Raw genomic sequence first — 27,878 nt, forward strand, 5'->3', positions numbered from 1 at the left:
TGACACTACAACATTAAAATTAGTTTTTTACTTTTTTCTTTTATATTTAATGCTGGAAATCGGTGAATTTTTCAATAAAATCTTTTTTAGTTTTGAGAAAATGCAAGGCTAAGTTCACTTTCGTACCGATTCATTTCATCACTTTGTTTAACCTGTATTTCTGTTGTATCTTAAGAATCCTGATATGATTTTATTCCTGGAATTGATGTAAAACTTTTGTTTATAAATTTTTATAAAAAATGTATACATAACAATAATTTGAAATCAGCAATAAAACCTAAAGCTAAATTCTGTACAATATTTATAAATTCTGATCGAAGCGAATCGATCGTGTATGACAGATTGTAAATAAAAACACAATTATTATATTTAAAAATAAAGTGCGTTTTAGCGCTTGTATATTTGAAAGCGTTTCTGTGTCAGTAAAAATTTACAAACATCCTAGTAGAGCGAAGAAAAATTAGTTCGTATGGATTATTAAATTTCAACATTCGTCCAACACTAACGAATGTTGGCGAAGTGCACCAGAGTAAAGCCAAATAAACGGATCGAGTGGTGTGGAAGGCAAACACGAGGCGTCAAATAAACAAAGACTAACTAAACCTGTCAAAGCCAAAAGCAACAATTAGACTGTAGCAATCAACCACGCTGAGTGGCGTTTGAGCGAGAACGTTACCCTAGCACCTGATCATTGTCAATACGTTAGCAGCTCCTCACTGTAAATAATTTATTGTGTTTAATATACATTGTGCATTTTTACAATTGACAATTTAAAACGTCCATATTGTTTTGAATTGTTTATCTAAATTTTAACTTATAAACGGTGTTTTGTTTGATTACGAAATTTAATATAGGTATGGACTAGAAAGCTTATATTATCTTTATAAATATTTACTCATATAGGTCTTCCACAATAGAGTAACTTATTATACAAAACCTTTTTACTCTCTACCCTCCTACTTTTTTTTATAATTTTTCTCTCCCCTGATCAATGACACCGTAAGAAGAAGAAATATATATCCAAACCTACACAAGCATGTTATATTAAAAATAATAATGTCCTTAAATAAATTTAGTGTGAATATTTTATCAAAAGGTTATGATTTACTTATCCCTTCCAATTGTAACATTACAAAAGTTTTCAAAAAATATTAGGATGATTTGAGCTAGCAATCTATTCATCAGATCAGTAGGCAATAGGGTTTGCGGTACCAAACCAACATATCCTTCATATTTTAGCTATATCTGGACATATGATATGGTTTCTAATAATACAATTATAATTACAATCAGATAAATTTGCTATGATCTTACAGCAATCTGTAAAAAATCTCCGCTTTGTGCAAAATAAAGGAATATAAGATACGGATATGGTAGTAGTACGCCAGACCATGTGTTACGGACAGGCATTGCTTAAATTGCATGCAAACTTTCAAGTCTATTGTACATTGCATTCTCGAGACATCCTTCATACAGTTCCTAAAATACAATACAGAATATGAAGGGAAATGATGCCAGCCTCCTTAATGATAGCCACAAACGCACAATTTCAAGTCTAAAGCTCAATTTGTTTTTGAGATATCCTGTGAAAATTTAAGCTCCAATGGCGCTCAGCCTAATCCGATGGATGGAATTTCACTATCATCGATTGATGGTACGCATATAGTAATGAAGTTTCATGCATAATTCAAGCCAGTATGTCAATTCGCTCTCAAAATATCGTGCGGACTGATATACAGACTGATGAATTGACAGGCAGAAGATACATTTTTCCAACGCCCTGATAGGCTTCTCAATGCTTAGTCAATAGGATGATTTACTGTTGTATATCTACACTAATTAACTTTGGAAACTCCCAGATAATACACAATCACATAGCGTATATCTTGTAATTACAAGGTAGGAGTACGCTACGTCACGTGTCGCGTAACATGCTTCTCCGAGGTTGCAGACGGCATTGCAAGTCAATAGCTCATTTCATTAGGCTACATGTGTTACTATCTCACATTCTACAATGTTAAAAATGTTATATTATGTACTCCATTTGTGTATAAAGTTATTTATTTTGTCATTTTTTCACTGTCATTGTGGTTAACCATAACTTCAATTCACAAATTTTCGCTAACGCTAATTCAAACAAATGGTGTGACATCGAGAATTCTATGTTAATCCAAGTAGTACATAGATTAGTTGATTCTTGAGATATAATGTGACAGATAGAAATTAATTTTTACCAACACCTCTAGTGATAGGCTTCCCTAGCGCACAACTAATACTATCATTTAGAATCACCACATGATTACTACTAATCATTGCACATGTCAAGTAATATTAAAATTAAATAGTCTGCACACAAGTATCAACTTCACTACTTCATGAATACGGGCAATTTGACTGTGGAACAAATTAAAGTGCTAATGTAATCCTGGTTAATGTACCAAACAATAAACAAAGAGCGTTGGAGGGAAAAGCAAACAAAAGAGTGGGATTAACAAAGGACGCTAACTGTCAAAACCAGAAACAACAATGAGCCAGTTACAAAGAGTTGTCAGCATTGATAGAACTTAAATTGAGGTACTCTAGACCAGTGCAGTAAATTAGTGATGATACAAACCGTCAATTAATTTAGATATTGGCGTATTTTTTACATTGATGTGTCCTTGTTTTTTCGTACTCTTGTTTCCGGAGGTATTGTTTCTTGTTTATGTAAATACTTCATTCAATTTAATGCTCTAAATTGATATTGCACTAATGTATTTCAGCTCTAATTATTTTTATCTAAAGTTTACAAATGATTATTTGCGTAACGTTTTCTCATTATTCCAGCATTAAGTGCTAACTTTAAACTGTTAACTAATCCAAGTATTGTCCACTGTTAAACTTATAATGTTTTAATTATATTGTTTTATACACATTACGACACTGTGTATATTCCAATGTATGTAATTATTTATTATCGATAAGAATGTACAAGATAATGTGAACCATACGTGCCTGAGAATAATAAAAGGAAAAGTATTGCACCTTTTTGGACAACTGGATAAACAATATCCACTATGCCACTATTCCTGTGTCATCTAGGAAACGCCCACGGGCTCCAAAATTAGCAAAGCCCGTTGTACACATGAGCGTGAACTCTGGACATTCGCACCTTGTAAAAATCTGTACACATGCAAGTCAACTCAACTTAACAGCAAGTGTTTATATACATTCTGGTACCAGGCAAAGTAACTTGAACGAAGTAAACTAAATCAAACTTTTATGGCCGACGACAATCCAAAATCCAAATTCAGTCTAAAAATACATTTGTATATAATATTAACTTTTGTACAATTTGGAGAGATTAACAAGGAGGTGGACAAAATGTATCCCAAAGTTCATCAACATCCGATCACCTAGACTGGCCACCAATAGGCTGACATATTCCATCGACTTCTTATGGGATCCAATGCTTCCAACTTAAGATAAAATTTACTTTTCAGAAAAAAACCCACTTTCAAATAATATTTGAATGTGTAGCATTGATCTGCATATCACTTGAACTTTCTTTATGCTAATTAATAGATTATTTATTGACATTCTGTATTGGCTCAAAACTATAGAAAACGAAAAGCAATAATAGTAGAGTCAACTTCCAAGGAAAGATTTTAGTTAAAGAGTTAAACGAACTTTATTGTAAAATAGGGTAATCGTATACAAAACAACAGGAACTCTGAAAAAGAAGAAAAATTCTAACAACCACTTATTACGTTAAAGATTGAAATGAACAGAAACGTGAAGCATTTAACACTTAGCTGTTATTTAAACTGAAACTATTGTTGATGTTGACATAGTACAGAACTGAGCTATTGTTGGCGTCCGTTGCCCAACGTATCACTTTGACTAACAACATCATAGTTATGTGTTGTCCATGACTTGGCTCCAGATTGGGTGGCACACTTGCTCGTCACGTTCTGTAGTTCATATTAATTACTTTTCTGTGTTCGATGGTTCATACTTAGATTATGTATCTGAGCTGTCGTTGGCAACATCTGTACCATTAGTGTCACTTAAACAAACACCATCGTAGTCAGGCGGTGTCCTTCCTTAGGATTGGGTGGCACACATGTCATGCACATGACGGTCTGTTAGACAATACGCAGCTGGTTCATACACACTAAATAGGCATTTGTTTTGTTTTGTTTTTATTAAAAATTAAATAAAGGTAATGTAGGGTAAGGAGAGCTAATTGGTAAATTAGCTGTGAACTATTGTTGCAAGATTAAACATTGCTATTTCTCGGAGTATAGAAGTGCTTCAATTATCCACTAAACGCTTTTGTATTTTTCATTTCATACTGTCTAAAACAGAATCCGTTAAACCCCGCTTTTGTCTATTCTATGATAGGGACCTGCAGGGTTAGCCTGCAGACCGAGAGATAAACTGAATAAAACTCTTGTTTCAATCTGTGTTTAAAATTAGATATGAATCTGTTGAGCCGTTTCAATATTATTCTACTTTGTACTACCCACATCGTTTCGTCTTCTTTCCGACTATTCATTTTACGTGTTCGTACTAAATAACATGTACCCCAATATATTGAATGTTATATGTTATATAGATCCATGGGCTCTTTTACCTTAATTTTTTATATTTATATACTGTATATGACTTAATAGCAACTGCAAGTCTTCTTCAATCTTGCAAATTTGTATCATTTATAAGTTAGCGTATTTATTAATTAATATTTATAGAAGTATTGTCATTTTGCTAACTTGTATTATGCATGTGCCTCTTGTAATCAATTGTAATAATGGCTGCTGCCGTTGGAAATAAATAAATAAATATAAAGAATGTATTATTTTACCAGGCGAAGTAAGGACTAAAGAGCCCTGCCTGACAATTTACCTGGAGACCTACGGCTGAATGATGACGTCCAAGCCACAACCAATGGCTGGGCTGGCAGGTTGTTTGCAAGTCCAGGGTTACTAATAGGCAACCAACCATCCACGCCACGCTGACGTTCCATTGGAAATTTAATTTTAGGAGACTGGAATTATTTATTACACACTGTAATTTTGTGTTAATCCAAGTGTATTACCCTTTGGCGTCGAAATTTTAGCTTTTACGTATTGTATCAGTAGTAATTTGTTAACATTAGTTACATATTTGAATTATTTATCAATACGCGGTTATTTTAAACATTAAACCTGTGGCAATATGCGCTACAAATTATGTCATGTTGTATATTTGTATGTCAGTTTTAAATGTTTTTCCTTGTATAAGCTACTATCCAATTACAATTTTTAGACAATAATTACTTATTATTTTATTACAAGAGTATCCTGGCCGAGTAATTATGTTGTTATTAATAACAATTATATCATTAGAGCCACAAAATTACGTTTCACGTTAAGTCCTACTGCAGCAATTTTTTGTAATGCGGTAATTCTTTTACGATTATATATATATATATATATATATATACATAATATGTATAAATACACACATTTAGTAACAGTAAAAATTCACCAATTATTTAAACTAATTTCAAATCTCTATGAATAACTTAATTTTGACTTTTTCTTCTTAGAAATGTGTGTTTTCTATATTTTACCGGACATTTTGAAAGTTAAATAGTCTCTGTGTTTGTATTTTTATTCCTATACAGAATTTGCAATCCTTAGAATGATTATTTGTTAGACATGTTTCTATAAGTTAGAATCTAAACTATAGGTATTATAACAAAATTAGTTTACTGTTTCACGAAACACAAGTAATTCATGAATTACTTGTAAACCTAATAGAGCTGTGTTAGATAATTAATCCACTTGTTTCATACTACCATTTCTTAACTGCCAGTGAATTATTTATAGTTAAAATAACGATGAAATAAAAGAGCTACAAAAACACATCACTATCGGGATCCCCTAATTACGTACTACAGACACTACAACGCTAAATATATCGAAAAAAGTTACCATATCCAGAAAAGTTAAATAAAGGAAATGAAATTAATTCACAATTGTTTAAATCATTAACATAACAACAAAAGTGTACTAGTCACAGAAAGGTCGGAGCCCACACTGAGATCACACATTGGAAATACCACCCAGACTCTTGAAATCTGCTCGAGGCATTATCAAGGTCGAGTAATTCTATTTCGTTCCCTTTATTGAACAGTTCCGAATTGAGCTCTATGTTGACTGTAATACTGAGAGTATTCAAGAGGGTGTTATTGTCGGAGTGGGGATTGTTGTGGTACACTCAAGACCTCAGGTTAGTGGCAATGTTGGATAAAATAAGCAGTCTGAGCGAAACCCAGTTACATCTACTAGTAATAAATGTCTTAGAAACTGTCTAACACTTTACATACTAATCCTCATCTCATTCCCAGAAACCACTCAACTGTCAGAAACAAGCACTTTACTGGCTTATGTCTCGCGTGTATTTGCGTGACTCTCGTGGCACGTGAGACGGCTTATCTTTTCAAAATTGTTAATATGTTTACCACCCCTCTGTATGAATGATTCTGACTTTCCTACGGAACTCGCAGGCTATTCAGAATTATTGTTACTAGAAAACTATTACTACGGTGATTGGACCCAGTATCTTATGAAGTAACATTCTATTTTCATTTGGTAAATATTGGGTTTAGCAGCTCCATCAATAACAGCGATCTAAAACAATCTTCAGAACATTCCCAAATATGTAGACTTTAATTAACACCACGATTTTTAGCACGGAAACTCATTATTAGGTAACATACCATAATTCCAGCAAGTCTGATCAAGTATGGCTTTGACCATTCGAGGAGCACCTTCGGCTACGACGGTCATCGCTCGAGATAATACCTCATGAACATGAACACATTTCGGAGGGTCTGGTCATGAATGATTAAAGCCTTAAGAAATGTAGCTTCAGTGGGAATCATGAAAGGTGTGTTTCCCATGTTGGGCGAGCATTCTTCCCAAGTTTAAAAGTCAAAATGGTACTTTTAATTAGTTTCCACAATAAAATACGTTATTGTAGACTCTTGGAGCAATTGTAAAATTCTTTAAATATTAATAAAAACACTACTTTTTCCAAATTGTTTATTTTTTATTTTTTGTGGAGTTGCCTCGAAAGGCCTCGTCCAAAAAATAAAAAATAAACAATTTGGAAAAAGTAGCGTTTTTATTAACATTTAGTAATATTTAAAATACGTTATGCTGATTAAATTTTACAACTTATAAATATGTAAATTTAATAGTAAATAGTCGTTTTGATACTAACTGGCTGAGTATTATCGAGTATTTTGGCATATTATTTTTCGACAAAATGTCTCAAAATCAAATTGGACTATAGACTTTAAATTTTGATTGAAGCCTCAATTCTACATCGGCACACAAATTCACTGGTGGTGCATGTATTTTCAAGGTTTGGCTGAGCGTTAGTGAATCCTTATTTCCGAAGATATCTCGAGAACGGATTGAGCGATAGACTTTTGAATGAAACTTCAGCGAAGGCTGTTAAGTTACCCGTGGTATGGCGTACCCCTACTTATAATTTTACCGCTGCAAATATTGGCTTCGGAAGGAATTAAAGCTTACTGCTCTCATTACGATGAGAGCAAAACTTTTACTACGGTAATATTTTTACCTGAAATCTGCATATATGCTACTTATCTTTACAAATTACGGATAGTTACGGATTTATAAAGGATGCAACACGTAAATTTTAAACAATCTTCGGAAAACACATTTTGAATTCACTTCAAATTTTTAGTTATTTGTCCTAGAAAATAAAGCAATTTTAATGAAAATGTTTGAGGTTATTGTGTATTGTAATTGAGTGTCTTGTGTTACCAAACATCTGTATTCACCTTTTTGACGACAAGAAGTCATAAACGTTCATATTTCGTCTGGAATGTGAAGCAATGCAGTATTGAAAAGGCATTGAAAACTGGATTTCAGCAATACCACTAACCACCAGTTATATTTAGTATCTTCCTAAATCGTAGATTTCAACTGGTAATTACCATTCGTATTAGTAATTCCAATTATTGGGTTACTAACTATCTTTTCAATGCTTTTTTTATGGTATAAAAGGCTTTCAATAATTTAGTGACGCTTACATTTTTGAATCTCTGATCATATTTTTTTATTACAATTTTTTTTATCAACACTTTTCTAATAAAACAATAACTGTAACACCTTGCACTCGTGAAACTACGTTTTTTCGCTTTCCAGTAATGTAATATAAAATCAAATATGTCGAATCAGAGTGAACTAACATGTGAATGTAATATGATGCTTTTTTATAAACGTTTTACCTAAAACCGTGTAATAATATAATACAATAATAGCCTTGGAGCTACTAGCTAATTTACATTTTATAATCACACAGCCTGATTTTGATCGACAACGATATAGGAATTTCCATTAAGAAATAAATCGATCGTCATTCGTACTATTCGTGGTGGAGGGTATCAAAAGGGTTGAAAATATGAAACAATAGATTTTGTTTAGGTAACATGTTTCTTAGCCTGATACAGTTAACACTAACCCACAGATACGTAAATAAATGTTAGCTAACCACATAATGTGTAACCACCGTTATCTAACCGTACATACCGGCTATTTGGCTTAGAAAAGGGATTTCAGTGTCTGTTTTATAAATTTCGCAAGGTTATTTAAATATTATCTACGTGTCTTGATGACCAGTTAAGTGTGATAAAATCGTAATATATGATCTCAGAGGGAATTATCGTTTTATATGTTTAAAATTTTCAACAACCTACCATTTTTATCCTCACAAAGTAGCGTGGCTGAAAAACCATTTCTTTCTAGGAGAATTCCTTCATACATTTAAATAAAAATCCAGATTGTGTGTTTAAACAAATCAAATTGGCTTTCGGCTCCAAGCTCAAAGAGAACAAAATTACAAAGAATTAAATAATTTACTTTAGATGAATAACATGACTACTGCTGATGTATCACTGTGTTTAAGAAGAACAAGTTTAACAGCAGGGCAAGTAATTGTAAATACTAAGCCGGTTAGGTGCTGACTACCGGCTGTTGCAAGGCTTCTGTGAATAGTACTAATTCTGCTGAACAGTCAGGGCGTCTCACAAATCTTCAGATACATTCCCTCTCTCTCTTTCTCTCTATCTCTTTCTTAATTGCGAATTCAGAACTGATTGTAACTCTATCAATGCAATTCATTGATATTTCTTAATAATACAGCAATTAAATTGCTTTAAATAGATTAAATAAGACTTGAATTATTCTTATTTGAAAATTATTGAAATATATGTACCTACAATTAAAATAACAATGACGCAAAAGAGCGCAACACCTTTCAGTTAATGTTGAGATCCAATGCTAGTGTCCGTTAACATTAACAAAATTCCAGGAACAAATAGCTATAAAATTACCTCATTTCCTTGTTATTTATTGTTATAAAAGTATATTTATTTCTTATCAATAGATGATGTAAAAGTTTTCTCAAGTAATAAAAGACCGGTAACGAATTTATCAAAATTAAAATATAAGGTTTAATTTAAATCAATTTGAAATTATATCATTTGTTATGTTCGAAAGTATTCATTTTAAGTTTATTTATATACAATTTTAAAAAAACTGCGGTTTTGGGATTTGGAGTTCTTGGTATATCCAGGTTAATGACACTACATCAGTAAACATGGCGCAACACATTTGTAGAATAGAATTTAGAATTTTGTATACTTGGAAATTTCATTTCAATGATATGTTGGTGAATACTTGTATATCACCAACAATGTATAGAGGATAACGTTTTTAATGAACCACCATTGATTCTTGGGAAATCTACATCTTAAAAAAAAACTTTAAATGGTGCACCCTTTCTTATTTTTAGAGACATGTCAATGACAAATATGTACATTAACTATTAAAAACTGCCGCCATTTTCCAGTACGGTGAAAACTTTGTTTTCAAAAGGAAAACGCAGCATATTATTATTTTTTTGATGTAATAAATCAATCATAAGTCTTTATTTTTGGCACATTTTTCTCTGACGTTTCTTTTGGACACCCATTTTAATGTTCAAAACTGTGACTCTAAAAATCCACTCTGTGTTTGTAATTGTTACTAAAAAGTACATAAAAAACAGCAACTTAAACGTAAATTTCTTCTAAAGGTATAAGATACGTTATTGCATTTTTATCTTCAGTTATTCTTATTTGGGCTTGATTACAAAATTGCTTGAATTTCTTTCTGTAATTTCACGAAGATAAATTGTTTCTACATGTTCAGTACTCAGGATTTTCCAACTTATTTCAAAAAGGCTATGAACTTAACATACAAAAATATTCCAAACTCGAAATTGATTGCACCACTTGAGATATTGGTTTTAAAAACTTTCCGCTTGTCAATTAACTATATAGATTTGTATAAGCAAATTAAAAATTAACATGTCAAGCAAATTAAAAAATCAATGTAATCAACACTCTTAGATATAAGGGTCTATTTTATACATAACAGCCGTTAAGTCCGAAGAAATGCACCGATTAACCTCGATTGCACCGATTAAGTCCTGCACAGATTAAACCTCGATCACTAATTAGCATATTTCAATGCTGATGACACTGTTTTGTAATTACGAGCACAGGCAATCTGTACTTTGCTGGTGTATGGTAAATAGCATTAGATCAGTGGTTCATTAAGTAGATTTACAGTGGATCGATTCAAATACATCACAACATTTAAAAAAAATTTTAAAAATGCTATTACAAATTATAAAAAAGGTTAAATACGATTCCTATACAATATATTATAAATAATGATATAATTAGCACTGCTATAAATGACATTAATTGCACCCTTACAACAGTTATGTGTTGAGACAGCTAAAGCTGTATTGTTACTGGCCAGTAGGCGCTATTTCCGCAATGTAAAATTATTAAAAATAAGGTAAAATTTTCACAAAAACTATTTAACGTACGAGTATAATCCTGTTTTTACGCATACTGTTATACGCGTATGTATGCTTTGTGACTAGATTAATATTGCTTAAAGTAAATACATATGTAGGCTTTTTTAAATATAGTATTTTTTTATAATAGGACTACTTTACTATATATTATAACATATTTTAATGGTAATCCAATAACTACAGAGCTGTATGCACCAGAAGTAAGGATAAATATTCAAGGTTCTAGCTTATATGTTTTTATCAGAGAGAAACTTACGGATAAAAATGTACTTTAGGTTAAAAAAATTTAGTTTGTGGAAAACTGGCTTGAAAGTTCAAATACATATCTTAGTCACCATACATCACTGCTCCATAGTATAGATCATCTTCCATGCCTTTCTTTTCTTCTAGAAGCTTTCTATCGGTTCTTCCTTGTTGCCGTGTAGTTCTTGTCGTGTATTCTGCTACTTTTTAGCTTTGAGAGCCGTGTTTTCGGTCCTTATTAACGTTTTGATAGAAATTGGACACATTTTGAAGGCTTACTCCTTATACAGGCCTAATTTTCTACATTGGCCATTGTTGACAGCTATAACACTGTCAAACACTCTTATCTGCAAAGTTAACAAAATCAATGTGTAGTACTTTTGACCAAAATAACATTGTAAACACTTTTGGTTAAGTTGGTTGCGTATATTCGTGAAGTCACTTAGATATTAGACCATCATTTGTAAAATATGTATAGATTTTCTTCATAGACAGTAATACAGGTTCTAGAAGTGCGGTTTTATGGTTATTCTCAGATTTTAGGGCTTTGTCTTTATTATAGTCATACCAAGAGTCCACACCAGTTAAACAAAGACTGTTCTGAGGATCCTTACGTACGTATATAGCCTATTAATATATTATATCCTTAATAGTTTTTCATTTTTTAAACTCCTTTATTACCCGACATGGCTCTTCTTATGGCTAACCCATATTAATTTTGTTAGTTGTAAATTTCTACATCGGTCAGTCTACACCCCCCACCCATTACCTTACCATGACTTAGCTTGTGTCATTTTTTGCAGGAGCAGGCAGTGATCTCCACAGACAAGTGATGTTCAATTGTAAATAGTATGATATGGCGATTAATTCATTTAGAAAACTAACTGCATATTCTTTAATATGCAGTTTATTTATTTTTTATGTTTATATTTATTATAAACATAAAAATAACACAAAAAGAACATAAAAATATATCATGACCTGAAAATAGATAAAAAAACAGATATCAGGGATCAAGACTTTGACAGTCAGATTTCAGATGTTGCACTAAGAGGAAGTTTAACTAGAGTTACACTACATTTTCACACTCAATCAACTCTTTCCACCATAGCTACTTCATGTGTAGAAAACCCGGTTACTCCGCCGTGCTTTGGGTTCGTATGTAAAACATTGCGTACTCAATTATGCGCCTGATGAAAAGATCCGTGTTACAACACATGATGAAAACGTTTCTTCTTGCTTTAGGTAATACAATTTACGATTTATACTTACTCAGGGCGAGAGCCAATTTTCTTTATATAGGTACACAATCTAGTTTTTCGTGAAATCGGTTGAAGGGATTTCTCATTAAAAAAGAAATAATTGTCAGCCGTTTCTTCGTTTCTTCTTGCTTTAGGTAATACAATTTACAATTTATACTTACTCAGAGCGAGAGCCAATTTTCTTTATATAGTTACACAATCTAGTTTTTCGTGAAATCGGTTGAAGTGATTTTTCATAAACAAAGAAATAATTGTCAGCCGCGTGAGTTCTGGTTGGAGTCAAAATGGAAGGGTATGAAAGTGTGAAAAGTATCGGATTATATAACAAGGTGAGAAAATAAAAAAGTTAAACCAGTATAAAAAAAATATATATATAAAGACCGAAAATGTTGCCATACATTGTGTAATTCTTCATTTTTATTTCGTTCTACTGACATGTCTTGTGTTTGGATTCAAGTGTTGTGGGTGGATCTAATGAGGGTTATCGTTTGATGTATATTTTTCACTTCCAATACCCTGCCAAAACTAGTGTGGTTGACGACCGATGTCTTTCTTAGGGAAAATCCCTACATGAATTGAAGTGGATTATGTGTTTGTACTGTTTAAACCGGCTCTTTGCTATTTTATACATTCTAATTGAGGAGCCTAGAAGCCAAGGGGTACAAGTGACTAAATGTTGATACGGAGAAAAAGAAGTTTGAAGTTTAACTCTCTCTTAAAATGATAAGTAATTGTTTCATACACATGAAACACTTCTTGAAAATGACATAGAAGTGGTACATAAGCTGGAGAATAAGTTTTACGTCTTGTTTTTTTGCTCTTATTTTACAATCCTTGATTAAGTGATAAGAGTGATCACTTCTTGGCTTAAAAAAAAGTACCAGATATTGGCTGGGCCCTTTGGTTATGGTTTGTCTATGAACATTTGGATTGAGTGAAAGAACAACTGTGTTGAAAATGATGTATTTTAATAGAAAAATCATTAGCAAAAGAGTTACAAAATTGTGCAAATCAGTTTGATACTACCATTCCTGAAGCACAGACTAATCTTCTGACTCACTATCAAAAATGTTTTCTGGCTCTTCCTCGCCATCATCTTTTCAACACTCATCACTCTTCATCACAATGGTTTCTGTTCTTTGCTTTTTCGATCATCCCGAAATCCTGGTCACATTCCATGAATGAATGTTCCACTACCCCACTACCAGAAATCTGTGGTCAACCGTATCAATTTTTGTCTTTTTGAATACATAATGCCAAAACTTTACAGTATAATGACTTTTATTTTGGCCACCACAGTTGTCACTGTACAGAATTAGGCGCTGTACGGTTGATATATTTCCAAAGGCAGGAAGCAATTCCTTTACAACCATGATTTCCTTGGCCTTCGTGCCACAAAAACATCTGTGCCTGGCCAGTGGAAACATTGTGCACACAAAAATTATAAGTCCAAAGTTGACGACTACAGTTTGCTTTTTTGCAGGTTAAACTGGGAGTTGCAAGCGTCTTTTGCAAATCAAATTATACAACTATTGTAGTTGGGTCATCTTTAAAATTCGATGCATCCTCATCCTTTGCAGTTTTTGCAGCTTGTTTTTTGCAGAAGTGTACTTCTTTTTAAATATTTGCTGTGGCAACTCTTTCTGGATCGACACCGTTGTTGATGTTATTCTGAAGTGTGTCACACGTATCGGTGTGAGGTCTCTTGAGTGAGAGGTTAAAATTAGTACGGAAAATATATCTATAGTAACTCTCCTTCACGGGGTTTACGTTTCTTTCCGTATACATTTCTTCATACAAAGTGTTATTTTCTTTTCATTGTTCCGTGCCCAAATACTTCACATTTGGACATCTAATCCTAGAGTAATGGCTACTATACTTAGGAAGCGACTTTAAGTGCTCTTTTATCAAGTGAATGGCTTCATCTGTTGTTTTATTCGATGGCACTTTACGACCTCTTTTGTCTCTGTGAGCAATCTAGTTTTTTCTAGTATTTTTTTGTTTATAACCTTAGTAATTCTTTTATTGCTAACATTAAGTGTTCTCAGAAAAAAAGCCTTACATACTCTATACCCTTCTAATGTATATGTACAGCTTGTTTTCTTCACATAGGTCGCATTAGGTTTCTTTCTTGCAGGATCTTGGAGGCTGATGCAAGAACACAAAAAAGAAGTTTTAAGGTCCCAGCTTCCAAGTCCCCAATAACTCTCAAAAATACATGGACGTTTGTCATCGGGAATATTCTTATTACAATAATATCTACAGTTATGGTTGAAGTCCTCCATACGCTTTGCTCGATGTTCCTTTTCGGTCAGTATCAAGCTGCCCTTAATTTCTTGCCTTCTTTGCACGCACTCGTGCCCAATTGTCTGACCTTCTCAGCCTCTTCTTACCTGGGTGTTTGCTGCGTTCTTTCCATGGTCGTGGTTCAATATTGTGATTAAGGACATTAAGAAAGAATATGATCCCACTACAACCGACACCTCTCTGACATCCTCGCGCTTACCCATGACATTTAACTTGTAAAACTGTTATATCCAAAATACCATAAACACTGATCATCAATGTATCATCAATTGGTATCAAAATGTTTTAGAAGTGGTTTGGGATATGCCTCAAATGTACAGTAATTTTGACCAAGCTTATTCACTCCATTCCAAGTACATTCCTAACGCAAATAGTTCAAGGATAACATAGTTTCTGTTGTTATCAAAGTTCATAGTTTCCATTTAATTTGCAGAAGTATTCAACACCACCGAGATCTGGAACAGACCTCTAATCCCGTTCAGCCTGTACTTTTAAAAACAGTTAATTTTGCTTAATAAAAGACTTAGAATGGCCAAAAATTTAACTGAGAAATGGTTAAAATCACCATTTAAATTTAACGACTAATTAAATGATTGATGATCTAATATACGTAATTAATACTTAACGCAGATTTTGTACCTAAGCTATTAAATCTGTGTTTTTAAAGAAGTACCAACGTTAATATTTACATAACTTTTTTTTAAATTAATACAAAATTGTTATTTAGAAATCAAAGTATAATGTTTTTGTGCCCAAAAAGAGCAAGTCCGTCTCTCCATAAGGCCGTCAGATGTACTACCTCCACAAATCATGCTGTGAAAGAAAGTCCTGTAATCTAAATAAAAATGTATGAAAACAGATCTAAAACGAAAATTTAATAAGCTGCTTTACGCCAGAGGACAGCCCCCAGGATAAGGGGAAATACTTGTTTGTCAACACATTGATTGACAAAGATCAACTTAGATCTAGCAATTTATGATCTAAAGGTGAATGATTTTTAGAAACTTTAAGAAAATCTGAGGATGAAAAATAGACTACTGAAGAAGCGATAAGAGATCAAATGAAAATTAAACTTGGTTGTAAAAGAGAAGAGAACGAATGACCGTCTCAAACTTCAACTCTATATAAAACCGTAAACCATATTGAAACTGTAGATCTGTTATAAAACAACACTCAGGATTTTATATAAATATTATTAGTCAATATAAAACCTTGTGGTCTCTGTATTCATCCAGAATTACTCTGTTTGACGACGACACCATTATATATTTTTGTTATGAATATAAGACTTATTTTATTTTGCTTGTGTGTTTTTTATCTATCAAGTAATGTAAAATTTCACATTTATTGAGCTATGCATTTGTATTTTTAAATCTGGATGAATTTAAATTAAATAGAATGTAATTTCTGTGTTGCTTGTAGGAAAATTATAAAATGGCGTTTTTTATAAGGATTTTTAAACTGTGTTAATTTGCTCGAAAGTATTATAGATGTATGTTTTTTGTATTTTGTTACGATTATATCATAATATATAATCGGTGCATTTAACATTTTGCTTTTCAATTTATTGCTGAGGATCTTAACTATTTGATATTTACAGAAATAAAAATATTAATTGTAAATAAAAAGCAAATTTACGGTATTTTTAGTATAGAAAATCATGTTTGTTGAAGAACATATACAATACTTGTGTACCAGTAGATTGTTTATTTCATTTTTTATCAGGCGTTTCTTATTGGATGTGTTTGACACCCCTACTTACATAAAATGTGTTCTACTTCTAAAGTATAAACGTTAATAATTTATTAAACGTTTAGCTATATTAATTATGATGATAATATTTTAACTAAAGAAGAGTTGAATAACCAAAGCTAGCTTATAAAATTTTTTAATTAAGTATTTACAAATTAAATTTGTAAAAATATCACCGTACACTTTATGAATACAGTGAATGTAGTCATTTTATATACATTTGTATAAAGTGCATACAATTAGTATATCATATGAGACTATTTACTTCATTATACTATAGGAAAAATGATTACTCAAACGTAATTTCCATACGAATTATCGACACTGATTTTAGCTAGAGTTCTTTGCTAAGGGACAGTTTATTGAAAGCGGCAGTAGGGCTAGCAGTGCTTCAGCCCCTGGCTGGCCTCAGAAAGAGAACTGATATCCTGAAAACACAAGCTGAATGAGTGCCGCAAACATCGATGTCGTGACGCATCCTAAAACTTGAAGGGGGAAGTAAGCCCTGTTTAAATACCTCGGTAACCGGATCTGGGGAAAGAACTATTTGCAGCGCAATGCGGCTTGCTCTAACTGCTCTTGGCTGCAAGTATAGGGCCCGCGATGATCAAATTAGGATGTGGGTTTTGCTTTTGTAAACTCTCCCTAGCTGTTTTGGCCGTTCAGCTCTTCAAGCCCCTACGTGTGGCCCATTCACCACTGTATTGCACACTAATAAAATTCAATCCTTATCCAGTTTTGGCTAGAAAGTGCTGCAGTTACTTGGCTAAGTAGGTAATAAGTATATACGCGTAAGTACACACCCCATAGTAAACATCGTTTAGAATGTTTTTTAATTCGAATCTTAGTGCTACTTAAGCTGATATAGTGTATCATATTGTTTTATTAAAATACTAATTAGTTATTTAGTGGAGGTAAACCACAAAATAAATTAGTGGAGGTTCAAACTGAACCTCAAAATATGAAAAAGAGTTTATATTCTACTGATATAAGTGACCGATTGTATTTTTCCTCTGCAAATAACAATACTTTTAAAATAAGTCAACCTAAAATTTGAATTCAATTTTATTTGTTATGTTTAAGAGGAAATATAAATAACTTATCGATACAGTTTTAAGATTGAAGCTAATATATTTTATAAATGACTTAAAAATCTTTTGAAAAAATTCTGTAGGTGTTTTTTTTATCTCAGTAATTTTAAGAGCCGGAGGTCAAAATACTGTCATTTAAATACGAGTTGAAGTGACGTAAATTGTCAGACAAGCAATCCAGTCGGCCACTAGCCGTGGCCCGCTGAGCTCAGAGGATTCCACCTGTAATTCCACCTGAGTTGTGCGAGAGACAGGTATTTAAATATAAAAAATAATTATTAAAATATATAATAATTAATAATTAATTGTTTTTATTTATAACTCCTATTTTGTTCAATAAATTGTTAAAAATAATTTTTATTTGTTTAAAAATAACTATTAAATAAGATTTCAAATTGTAAATTTTTTTTACATTTCTCATAATAAAGTAGTTGATTTTGATATATGATTTTTAAATTTTTTTTATAAAGTCATAATATGAAGATAATGTGAAATGACAAATTATATCAGTTATAATAAGCGTTTCTAAGAAAAATTTATAATTTTCTTCGAAGTGATATAGTTAAATAATTAATATTATATTAATATAGTAAAATAATTTGTCTTCGGATAAACAAATACGAATACCGTATTTTGCTATCGTCAAACAATTTATTATTACCAACTATCCCTTTGCGTGAATTAAAAATGTATATTAAATGTTGTTTTAAATAAAAAGTTTTGCCTAAACATACTTTTAAAAACAAAATGGTCGCCAAATTTATAAATAATAGGATGATTTATTATTTATTTAGGTATTTAAAAAACAATAAATATAATTTTACTTAGTAGTAAATCATTCAATCCATTGTAAAGAATAGTTTCTATACAATGGATTGAGAACATTCTCATCTCTCCCACAATATTAAAAAAAAATACTGACTATATATATATATAAAGATTAGTATAAGAATGACTTCGATATAGTCAGTATTTTTATATATATATATATATATATATATATATATATATATATATATATATATATATATTTCAGTATTTTTACGCGGACTACTCTTTATCAGGTTTCCCACAATTTATCAGTCAGGTCCAATTCCAACACAATTATACAAACGGACATTCTGTAACGTTTTTAATGTTTTTATATTGTTATTAGTAGAGAAATAATTGCTTAGTTTCATCAGTAGGGCTTGTAGGAACAGGCATATACATAAAAATCAAAGATGTAAAAAATAAGTTGATGGGTTTCTTGCAGCACCAACCTAAAATAAATTCATTTTCATGTAGGAACCAATAACTTGCCTTTGAAATATAACGGGTGGTGCTGGGTACAATGGGGGATGCGGCAAGCGCGAGGCATTGCACTGTATGGGCGGACCTGTTATAACACAACACGAATCCGTTTTTCCAAACAGTGTTGTTTTAGTTGACAGCATTTTGCCAAGGTCCTGACATAAGTGTGGAACTGCATTAGCACAATTTAATGAGCAGTTTGGAGCTGATGTCTGGAAACTTTGGTGTCGTTTTCTTGAACTGGAATCAGCTGGTGCGAAGGTACCATCTTGCTCGGGATGGCAGACACCTTAACAGAAAGGGGGGTGTCTGTGTTTGGAGCAGCACTTTTGAATGTCTACGAGCAGCAGCTTACATCCTGTGAAATGGCTTCGGATGGGGTTTTGTCTAGCGCTGAAAGCGCTGTGGACGAGTGGTGTGCTTCCATTTGATGTTGTCGGAGGTTGCTTGTTGAAACCTGTGGCTGACGGTGTGGACGCCGTAACGAGGGGTGAGCTTGAGGTGGATGATGTTGAGGTTGGGTTGCTGGAGACTGTAGTTAACGGTGTTGAAGCCGTATTGAATGTTGAACTTCCGGTTGACAGTGACAAATCTGGCTTGCCGAGACTTGTGGATGATGGGAATGTGGTGCAGCCAAAAAACGGATATGTAAACTTGATAAATTTATCAGGATAGCACATCTAAATATGAACTCTCTTTCCACGGCTTCGAAGAGATGCGTGCCGTGGTAGAGGATTTAAACCTGGATGTTTTTGGTGTTTCGGAAACTTGGCTGAATGAAAGTAAATCTTCTGATGAGTTTGCGATGAGTGGATATTCATTGTTTAGGAGCGACAGAAAGGGAAATGCAGTTGCCTCCAGAGGTGGTGGAGTGGCACTATATGTGAAGAACTGTCTACAATTTTCGCTGAAATCACTTCATATTGAAGATTGTAATTTTCCAGAGCATATTTGTGGAATATTGAAGTGTAAAAGTGAATCTTTCTGTATTTGCCTTATCTATAGACCAGGAGATATGCCTTACACTTGTCTAGAGCCCGCTCTCCACTTTGTATTTTAATGATATGGCCCAGTACGCAGATAATATTGTTGTAATGGGTGACTTGAATATTAACTTGTTAGATTTATCATCCCAGAGACCCGCTTTGCAAATAAACTCTTTAAGAGCCTTGAGGTGACTCAGTTGGTTAAAAGTTGCTACAAGGGTTACTAAAACCTGTGCAACTTTGATTGATCACATTATTGTAAATAGCAATGTTAAATACGTACAGTGTGACGTCGTGGATATGTCAAACCATCTATGACTCAAGAGGTGGTTCGAGTATCTGATCACAAGATGACATATGTCGATATAAAAAACAAAAACTCAAGAAGGCCTCCTAGATTTGTTACTTATCGTGACTTCTCCCGATTTGACAATGACAATATGATACATTGTACGTCCAGTATTAGGTGGGAAGATGCTATGTCTATTGAACAATGTAGATGACATTCTAGATTTTATATTAATTCTGCTATTATTCAAGTTTTTAATGAAAATGCACCTCTAGTACATAAGAGAGTGACCAGAAAGAAATCTCCATGGAGAAATAAACAAATCATTCAACTAACCATAGAAAAAGATTATTATAAGAAGAAAAATGCTATCTACAGGAAATGAAAACTTGTAAAAAAAACATATTGTAAGGTTAGAAATATGCTCAACAATGAAATAAGACGATCAAAACAAAATTATTTTAGAACTGAAATGGAGAAATGTAAAAGCTCTAGAGACTTTTGGACTAAAATAAGGACAAGTGGTGTCACTGATCCATTCGATCCAGCCATACCCAACTTTGTAAAAGATTTGGAAGAAATCAATAAGTATTTCGTTGGTATGGGCTTTTAGGTATCATGGCAAATGATATGATTGCGTACAGTTCTATGAAAGAAACAAAATCAGAGAGTGTCACTTGTGATTTCTATTTCAGGAGTGTTACAAGGAGAGAAGCTGTGCAGGAGGCTTTGAATAGCATCACATCAGAGGCAGTTGGAGCTGATGGCATATCAATAAAAAATGATTAAAAATGATAAGTCCGTATTGTATTGATGCCATAACACATTTAGCTAACCAGTCATTGGCCACTTCCACTTTTCCGGACGCATGGAAGGAGGCAATTGTACTGCCTCTTCCCAAAGTCAAAGCACCTTCCATCTGTATCCCGAGCTGCGTCCAATTTCGGTATTGCCTGCCCTGTCGAAGATAATGGAGAAGCTGGTTGTTTCACAAATGGTACAATTTCTGGAGTCAGAGAATATCATTCCAGCCTTACAGTTTGGGTTTAGGAAGGACCATAGCACTGCAACTGCGCTTTTGCTCGTTTGGTGACGAGTTGCTTCACGCAAGGGCGGATAAGAAAGCATCTCTTCTTGCAATGCTGGACTTTTCACATGCATTCGACTCAATAGACCACAGGATGTTGTTGGCTGTCATGCATTTTTATGGTTTTCGACCAGAGGTGGTTTCTTGGTTTTGATTCCTATTTGGTGAATAGGAGACAAAAGGTTAAAATTGGGATGGATTTCTTTCTCCTCATCTTTAAATAGAGTTGCTGGTGTTCCACAGGGGAAGTTGCCTTGGGCCCATTCTATTCACCCTGTTTTCCGCCACTATGGGTTCAGACTTGCAACATAGTCGATCAGTCGCTTGTATTCATACGCCGATGATGCTCAACTGTGTGTTTCATATGATGCCGGAAGAGCTGACTCAGCAGTTTCCATTTTGAATGCTGACTTAAGTTATAGTCCATGATTGGTCTGAGAGGCAATGGGATTTAAACTGAACAAGGAAAAATGTAGTGTGTTGTCGATTCCTTCCAATGTGGGTTCGGAGACAGTGGGTGAGGTGTTGCTTGGCAGTGTCAGATTGAAGGAGTGTGAATCGTCAAAGCTCTTGGGCCTCATGCTTGATAGTGGCCTCACACTTCTGGTCATGTAAGTGCTGTTTGTCGGCGAAACACTTGGTCGACTGAGAATGCTATACAAGCATAGGCACATGTTTCCTAGAGAGACCAGGCTTCGCCTTGTCCGGGCTCTTGTGCTCTCTGTGATCGATTATTGCCTCCCTGTCTAGGCGACTGGCGACATTGTGTCTAAAGGAGATTTAGAAAAATTACAGAGGGTCCAAAATATGTGTGTAAGGTATGTATGTGGTTTAAGAAGGTTTTGACCATGTTTTCGGAGGCTCGACGATCGCTGGGTTTGTTAACTGTAGCTGATACTTGTACCCTGCGCTCCTCATGCCTGGTTTACAGAACCTGACCACTGGCAGGCCGGGATATCTGAGAGAAAAACTAAAAAGCAGGTCTCAAGTCCGATCTCGCAGTACTAGACAGGATCAAGTGTTGGAGATGCCTCGCGTTCGCCGTGAATTTGAAAGAAAGCGATTTGCGTACTTTGCTCCCAAATTATATAATGAACTGTCCTCCAGCGTAACAGGCCAGGGTGTATCTGAAAACGACATACAAAGAAAATATATATACAAGTATTTAATGTACAATACAAGGTGATATAGCCATATACTATAACTGTATGTCTAATATTGTGTTTTATATTTATTAATAACTATAAAATAAGCTTTTAATTTTTTAAGAACTATAATAAGACATGAGTCGTTTTTGTAAACCAGCCAAATTATTGTTGAAAACCGCTCCAAAATAAAGTTCTTATTTATTTATTTTAAAAACATTATAAAATTAATCGCTGACATCGTATACACTTAAAATGTATGAAAATGAAACTGGACACTGAAATTTAGGTTGTACAGTTAAATAAATATGCAATAAATATACTCTATACTGTATAACATTCTGTTTACTGTATGTTCAAGCAGAAGTATACAAGTGAGAGCCAAGTCAAGTAAAATATACAGCCAAGAATCGTGAAAAGGAAATTTTTAGAAACCCTACAGTAAATGTTTGACCTGCCGTTATACTTGCAGTGGTAATATAACTCATCGTTTGAGATTGTACGTGTTCTCTTTGGAGTTTTACTTCTCATAAACCGGAAAAGGTTTTGTCTGCTAGCTGGTGTGATTTTGTGTTGTAAAGATAAATACAAATTTCGCCTTGATTTCAGTATTACTATTTAAATTATTTTAGTATGAATATGTTTTTCTGTTATACAGGACAGTAAAATGTTTTAAAAAACAATTTATCAATTAAAATTTATTTCACTAAATATTGGTTGAAATGAGCTACTTTTACTATTTACATGCCTTCCTGTTCTTTTTTGTGCCATAATTATGTTATTTTGAGTTTATAAGTTTATTGGAATTTTAATAAAAGAGACATTCAAATTCAGTTTCTTAAAATATATAGTGTTCTGAACCAGAATCTTGCCTTTGCTTCCATTGGTTTTACAGTAACCAAACTCTCAATATAACTTTTAATCGTTCATTCCAAGTATCCAGTTTGTAAACAACATTCGTAAGAGCTTTATAGTTTGATGTAATCGTACTTTCTATATCTTTAAACACCTATTCAACCAATTCGCAATCGCTTTCTATACACTATTCTAGGTATAATTATTATTTCATAGTAATACTAGTATTTAGTGTTCTTTTATGATCATGTTAAACTGTTTATTTCTAATGTGTATTAAGACAATACTGCTGTAATAAACCCCTTTAGGTGTAAGCTGTCCAATTATATTTTATGGTTGCTCGTTATATAATGCTAATGGACCAGGATTACGATCATCTCTGTATAAAACCTTTAAACATCTTTACTATAGTCAAGTAATAATCTTTAAAGGGTTATCAGCTGTTGTTTCCTGTATTTATAAACTAAAAGCGATTTATAAACAGTCAATTTCACGGCTCTATTACATTTTCTTTTACTTGTACGTTATAGCGAAAATATAGACCAAATAAAGTGAGTTTATGCAATCTTCCCAATTATATTTTTTTACAATGAGGCCTAAATATTTGGTATATTTCACTTATCCTTATGTTTCATTTTCACATTAGTCCGGTCGTGCAAACATGATAATTCAAACATATTAATAGCTGTTTAAATCTTAATACTTTTTTAATTTAGGCTATGCATTAAACAGGCTTTCTTTATAGTTAATACATAGACTGTTTCCATCAGACTACTTTGATAATCAATTTTTTTAAAATCCTATTTTAGGTATTTTCGACTCCTTCTTGGCTGAGTGCTAGTGAAGTCCCTCACTCGTGGGAAATTTGATTTGGGAATTACAGTCTGTCGTGTTTATAGGTCTGTCTGTCCGCACGGTAACACGGTAACTTGAAAATTTGGAAAGAAACTTTACTTCTACATACGCAACACGAGTTCAATATTGGTGAACGTCAGTTCTCGGGATTTAGCTAGGAGTCAGGGAATATTTTAACATTGGTCTTACGAGTAACCATGATGGTAACGAGAAAATAACAACAAATAAATGTGTAAGCAAACTGAGTACCATCATATGTGATTTTAACATCTGACATGTTTATTCATATAGTGAAAAGAAAAAAATATGAGATGAAATATTGATGATAAAAGATTTCATTTGTCCAATTTAAAATTTTCATAAAACTAAATTTTTACGTAGACGAGAATGACCTCTTCACGCGAAATTTAAAGTCTACATAATATGTAGGCCTAATGTTTCCCAACATATTTTGCCATATGATACATTCAGATTGTTTCATGTAAGTTTTAAATAATAAAAGTCTACACACCAGGTTAAGTTTATATTTATGGCCATTATAATTTACCCCTGCCAGTAGTTTTGTATGCAATAGTTGATTCTGACTTCTTTCCCCGATCAATAAAATCTGTATACATATACTGGTGTCAGAAGCCTACACGGTCAAAAAAAACTAAGATGTAACTAAGATATCTGAATTACACTATTCACCTAGGACTATAAAGCTATTATTTGCTACAACGTAAAATTAAAAGCATATTTTCCCTAAAACTTGTAATTCTCTTATATGGATAAACTCTATGCTCCCATAAAAAAGTGAAATAAGATGTTTTATTGCGTAACACTCGTGATTGCGTAACGTGATTGCGTAACACTCACGAGAGAGAGACAGAGAGAGAGAGAGATTTTATGTCATAGATAGATATACATTTATTTTACTATTATTCAGCTAACTTTTTGGATTGAACGTATAAATGTAAACTAATTTAAAATCGTGGTTAAAACAACTAATATAAGATTATAGTGTCTTAAAACAATGCTAACACAGAACATTTAACTACATTTAATAGGCTCTTTTAATGAATACAATTAGTTCTATAGTACAACTAGAAGACCAAGATGGGATTTTTTCAACTTAAGAAACCTGAGGGGCGTGGCCAGATTGAGTTTCTAAATAATAATAGACCTATATCTTAACTCCATTCCCTAAGAACCCTAAGAACGCTCATGTAAAATTTAAGTACAATCGTTTTAGTAGTTATTACGTGATTGCGTAACACTCACGAGAGAGAGACAGAGAGAGAGAGAGATTTTATATCATAGATAGATATACATTTATTTTACTATTATTCAGTTAAATTACTAATTCAACATTTAATCCAATTTGTATTCATTTATAAAACACTAAAATTTAAGGTTAAACAAGGCATTATAATTTTATATAATCCAACTTTTAAAGTATTCCATCCTGTCTTATTTACATTTTTTCAAATTCTTATTAATTTATAAATGTTTTTTAGACCAAACTAGCCTAAACTATTTTGTAATTAATTGCAATAGCTAAGCTGTCAACTATGTCTGACATCTTAACCTCATTTGAATCAGGCATGCCATCAATTTTCATGATTGCATTCCATTCGTATTTCAAAAGGTCATCTATTAAATATTAGATGGCCATTTCATTTAGTTGTAAATGTCACATTTTGAGGTTACCAGATACTTTTATTTATTTCATAACATTAGAACCCCTCTTCATATTTATTGCCAATTTAGTGATTGTTGTATATATGTCTAACAATAACGTTTTGTAATATATTTTCGTTATCTTTCCTCTTGTTTTCAAAAGTGTGTCTCGGAAAATGTTTGTTACGTACAACGCAAAAATAACAAAATTCTCAAAAAGGAGGGACAAAAGGAAGGAGGCTTAAAAGGAAATCGGCCTCTCCTTTTGAAAAAAATCCTTCTTCATGCAAAATAATTGGTATTTTCATTCAGGACCCTTGAATTTGCTTTCAAAGATTTTCCTCATTGAAGCCTCTGTAAAGGCTCATATCGCTTATAATTATTACTTCCACCAAAACACTAATGTAATGAGTATTTTTCTACCTTTATGGCATGGGTACATATGACAATATATTTTGAATATAACACTACAAGAGTCATTTGCATGAATAATAACAATATAATAATAATAATATTTTACAACAGATTTAAGTAACAATTTATAAGAAAACCAAACGAGACTGAATTAATTATTTGTTGTGCAATGATAATTTTAAATAGTAATCGTTTTGTACGGATAAGAACGATTCAGTAGCTTCATAACTAAGGAACTGTGGATAGGATGACTTAGCTTCCTTCTTCCTCATGCTAGCTGCCCAAGAAGACTGATGTTCGTTCCCTCGTTTTCTCCAGGGAAAACGACAAGAAGCAATCTTGCCACAATGTCCAATGTCGGCGTAGCTTTGAGACCCTATTAAGAGGGGAATTAGGAGGGGAATTATGAAAAATGAAAAGAAATCAATTTATTTTTAATATTGTAAAATTTTTTATTACACCTCAATGCCATTAAAATACCTGGCTACAGTTCTATAAATATTGAGCTAAACAATGTATTAAAAATTCTAACGAATTCTCAGACACGTATCGTATTCAAAATTAATAATTATTAAACTAGTTCGTACATAAAAATTACTATATAAAATTACCATTTCACTACAAATAATTCATTCATGCAATTCGTTTGATTTTATTTAAAATTATATTGAAATTTTTTACCCTAACTGTAGTGAAATATTGTTAAAAATAAAATACGAAGCAAATTCGTTACAAAAACATTGAAAAATTAAGGTTAGTAAAAGCTGATCCCAAAACGTTTGGATCAGCTATAATATATTTAATAATATTAGAGATTTCACTTCTAAGATGCTAGAGTTCTAAGGGCCGAAGGGCGAATGGATCCAAAGTGCGAATTTGGCTATTTAAAATGTTTTCAACTAATGTTAAAAACTAAAATATCTTCCAAATCAAAGCTCAAGTAGTTTAATGAACATCTGCATACATTTGAATTAGTTTAAAGTAAAGTAACAGTGAGTTTACCTCCCCCATGCACAATGTACAACGGTTACTACGAGTATCTGAAATATTAATGAGATTTTGAGACTGAGGTACAACCGGAGAAAGTTCTTTCAAGACATTGTTGAATGATTCAGTTTCTCACTTCAATGTGAAACGTTCGTGTAAAGTAAACTTACCTCTCAATGAGAAGCTTCTTATTATCGGTAAAAAATCAACTGAAAGTCAACCTCTTTCAAGGCTCGTAAAGTTGGACCTCTTTTCTCCTCACTGTCCCATTTTCATTCAACAGAACTGGTAAAATTTGCGGTGGTATTGTGAAAGAAAACTTTCCAACAAAATATTTATCATGTTTATACTTTCTCCCACAACATGCAGAATGAGGATTTGTATGTGACATTTTAGTCACATTTAAAAAGTGAACTCATGCGTTAAAGCATCGTTATAAATACATTAAATTTTAAGTTGTATCTTTAGTAAATTAATTAACAACATTTCACTCATACTATAATGGACAGCTTATGTAGGCAGAAAAACAACATAGATTGATAAAAACACGATGAACAAAAATAGAACATATGAAACAACATAGTATAAATAAAAACAATGGTTGATTAGTTGAGTGGAATATACCATGTTGTCCGTTATAAAAATAGCATTTGCCTATACAAATGATTGGCGACTGCAGTAGCCCAGAAGTCGTGAGCCAATTTTCTTCGCTTTT

Source organism: Homalodisca vitripennis, chromosome 5 (assembly GCF_021130785.1).
Source record: "Homalodisca vitripennis isolate AUS2020 chromosome 5, UT_GWSS_2.1, whole genome shotgun sequence".
Taxonomy (NCBI): domain Eukaryota; kingdom Metazoa; phylum Arthropoda; class Insecta; order Hemiptera; family Cicadellidae; genus Homalodisca; species Homalodisca vitripennis.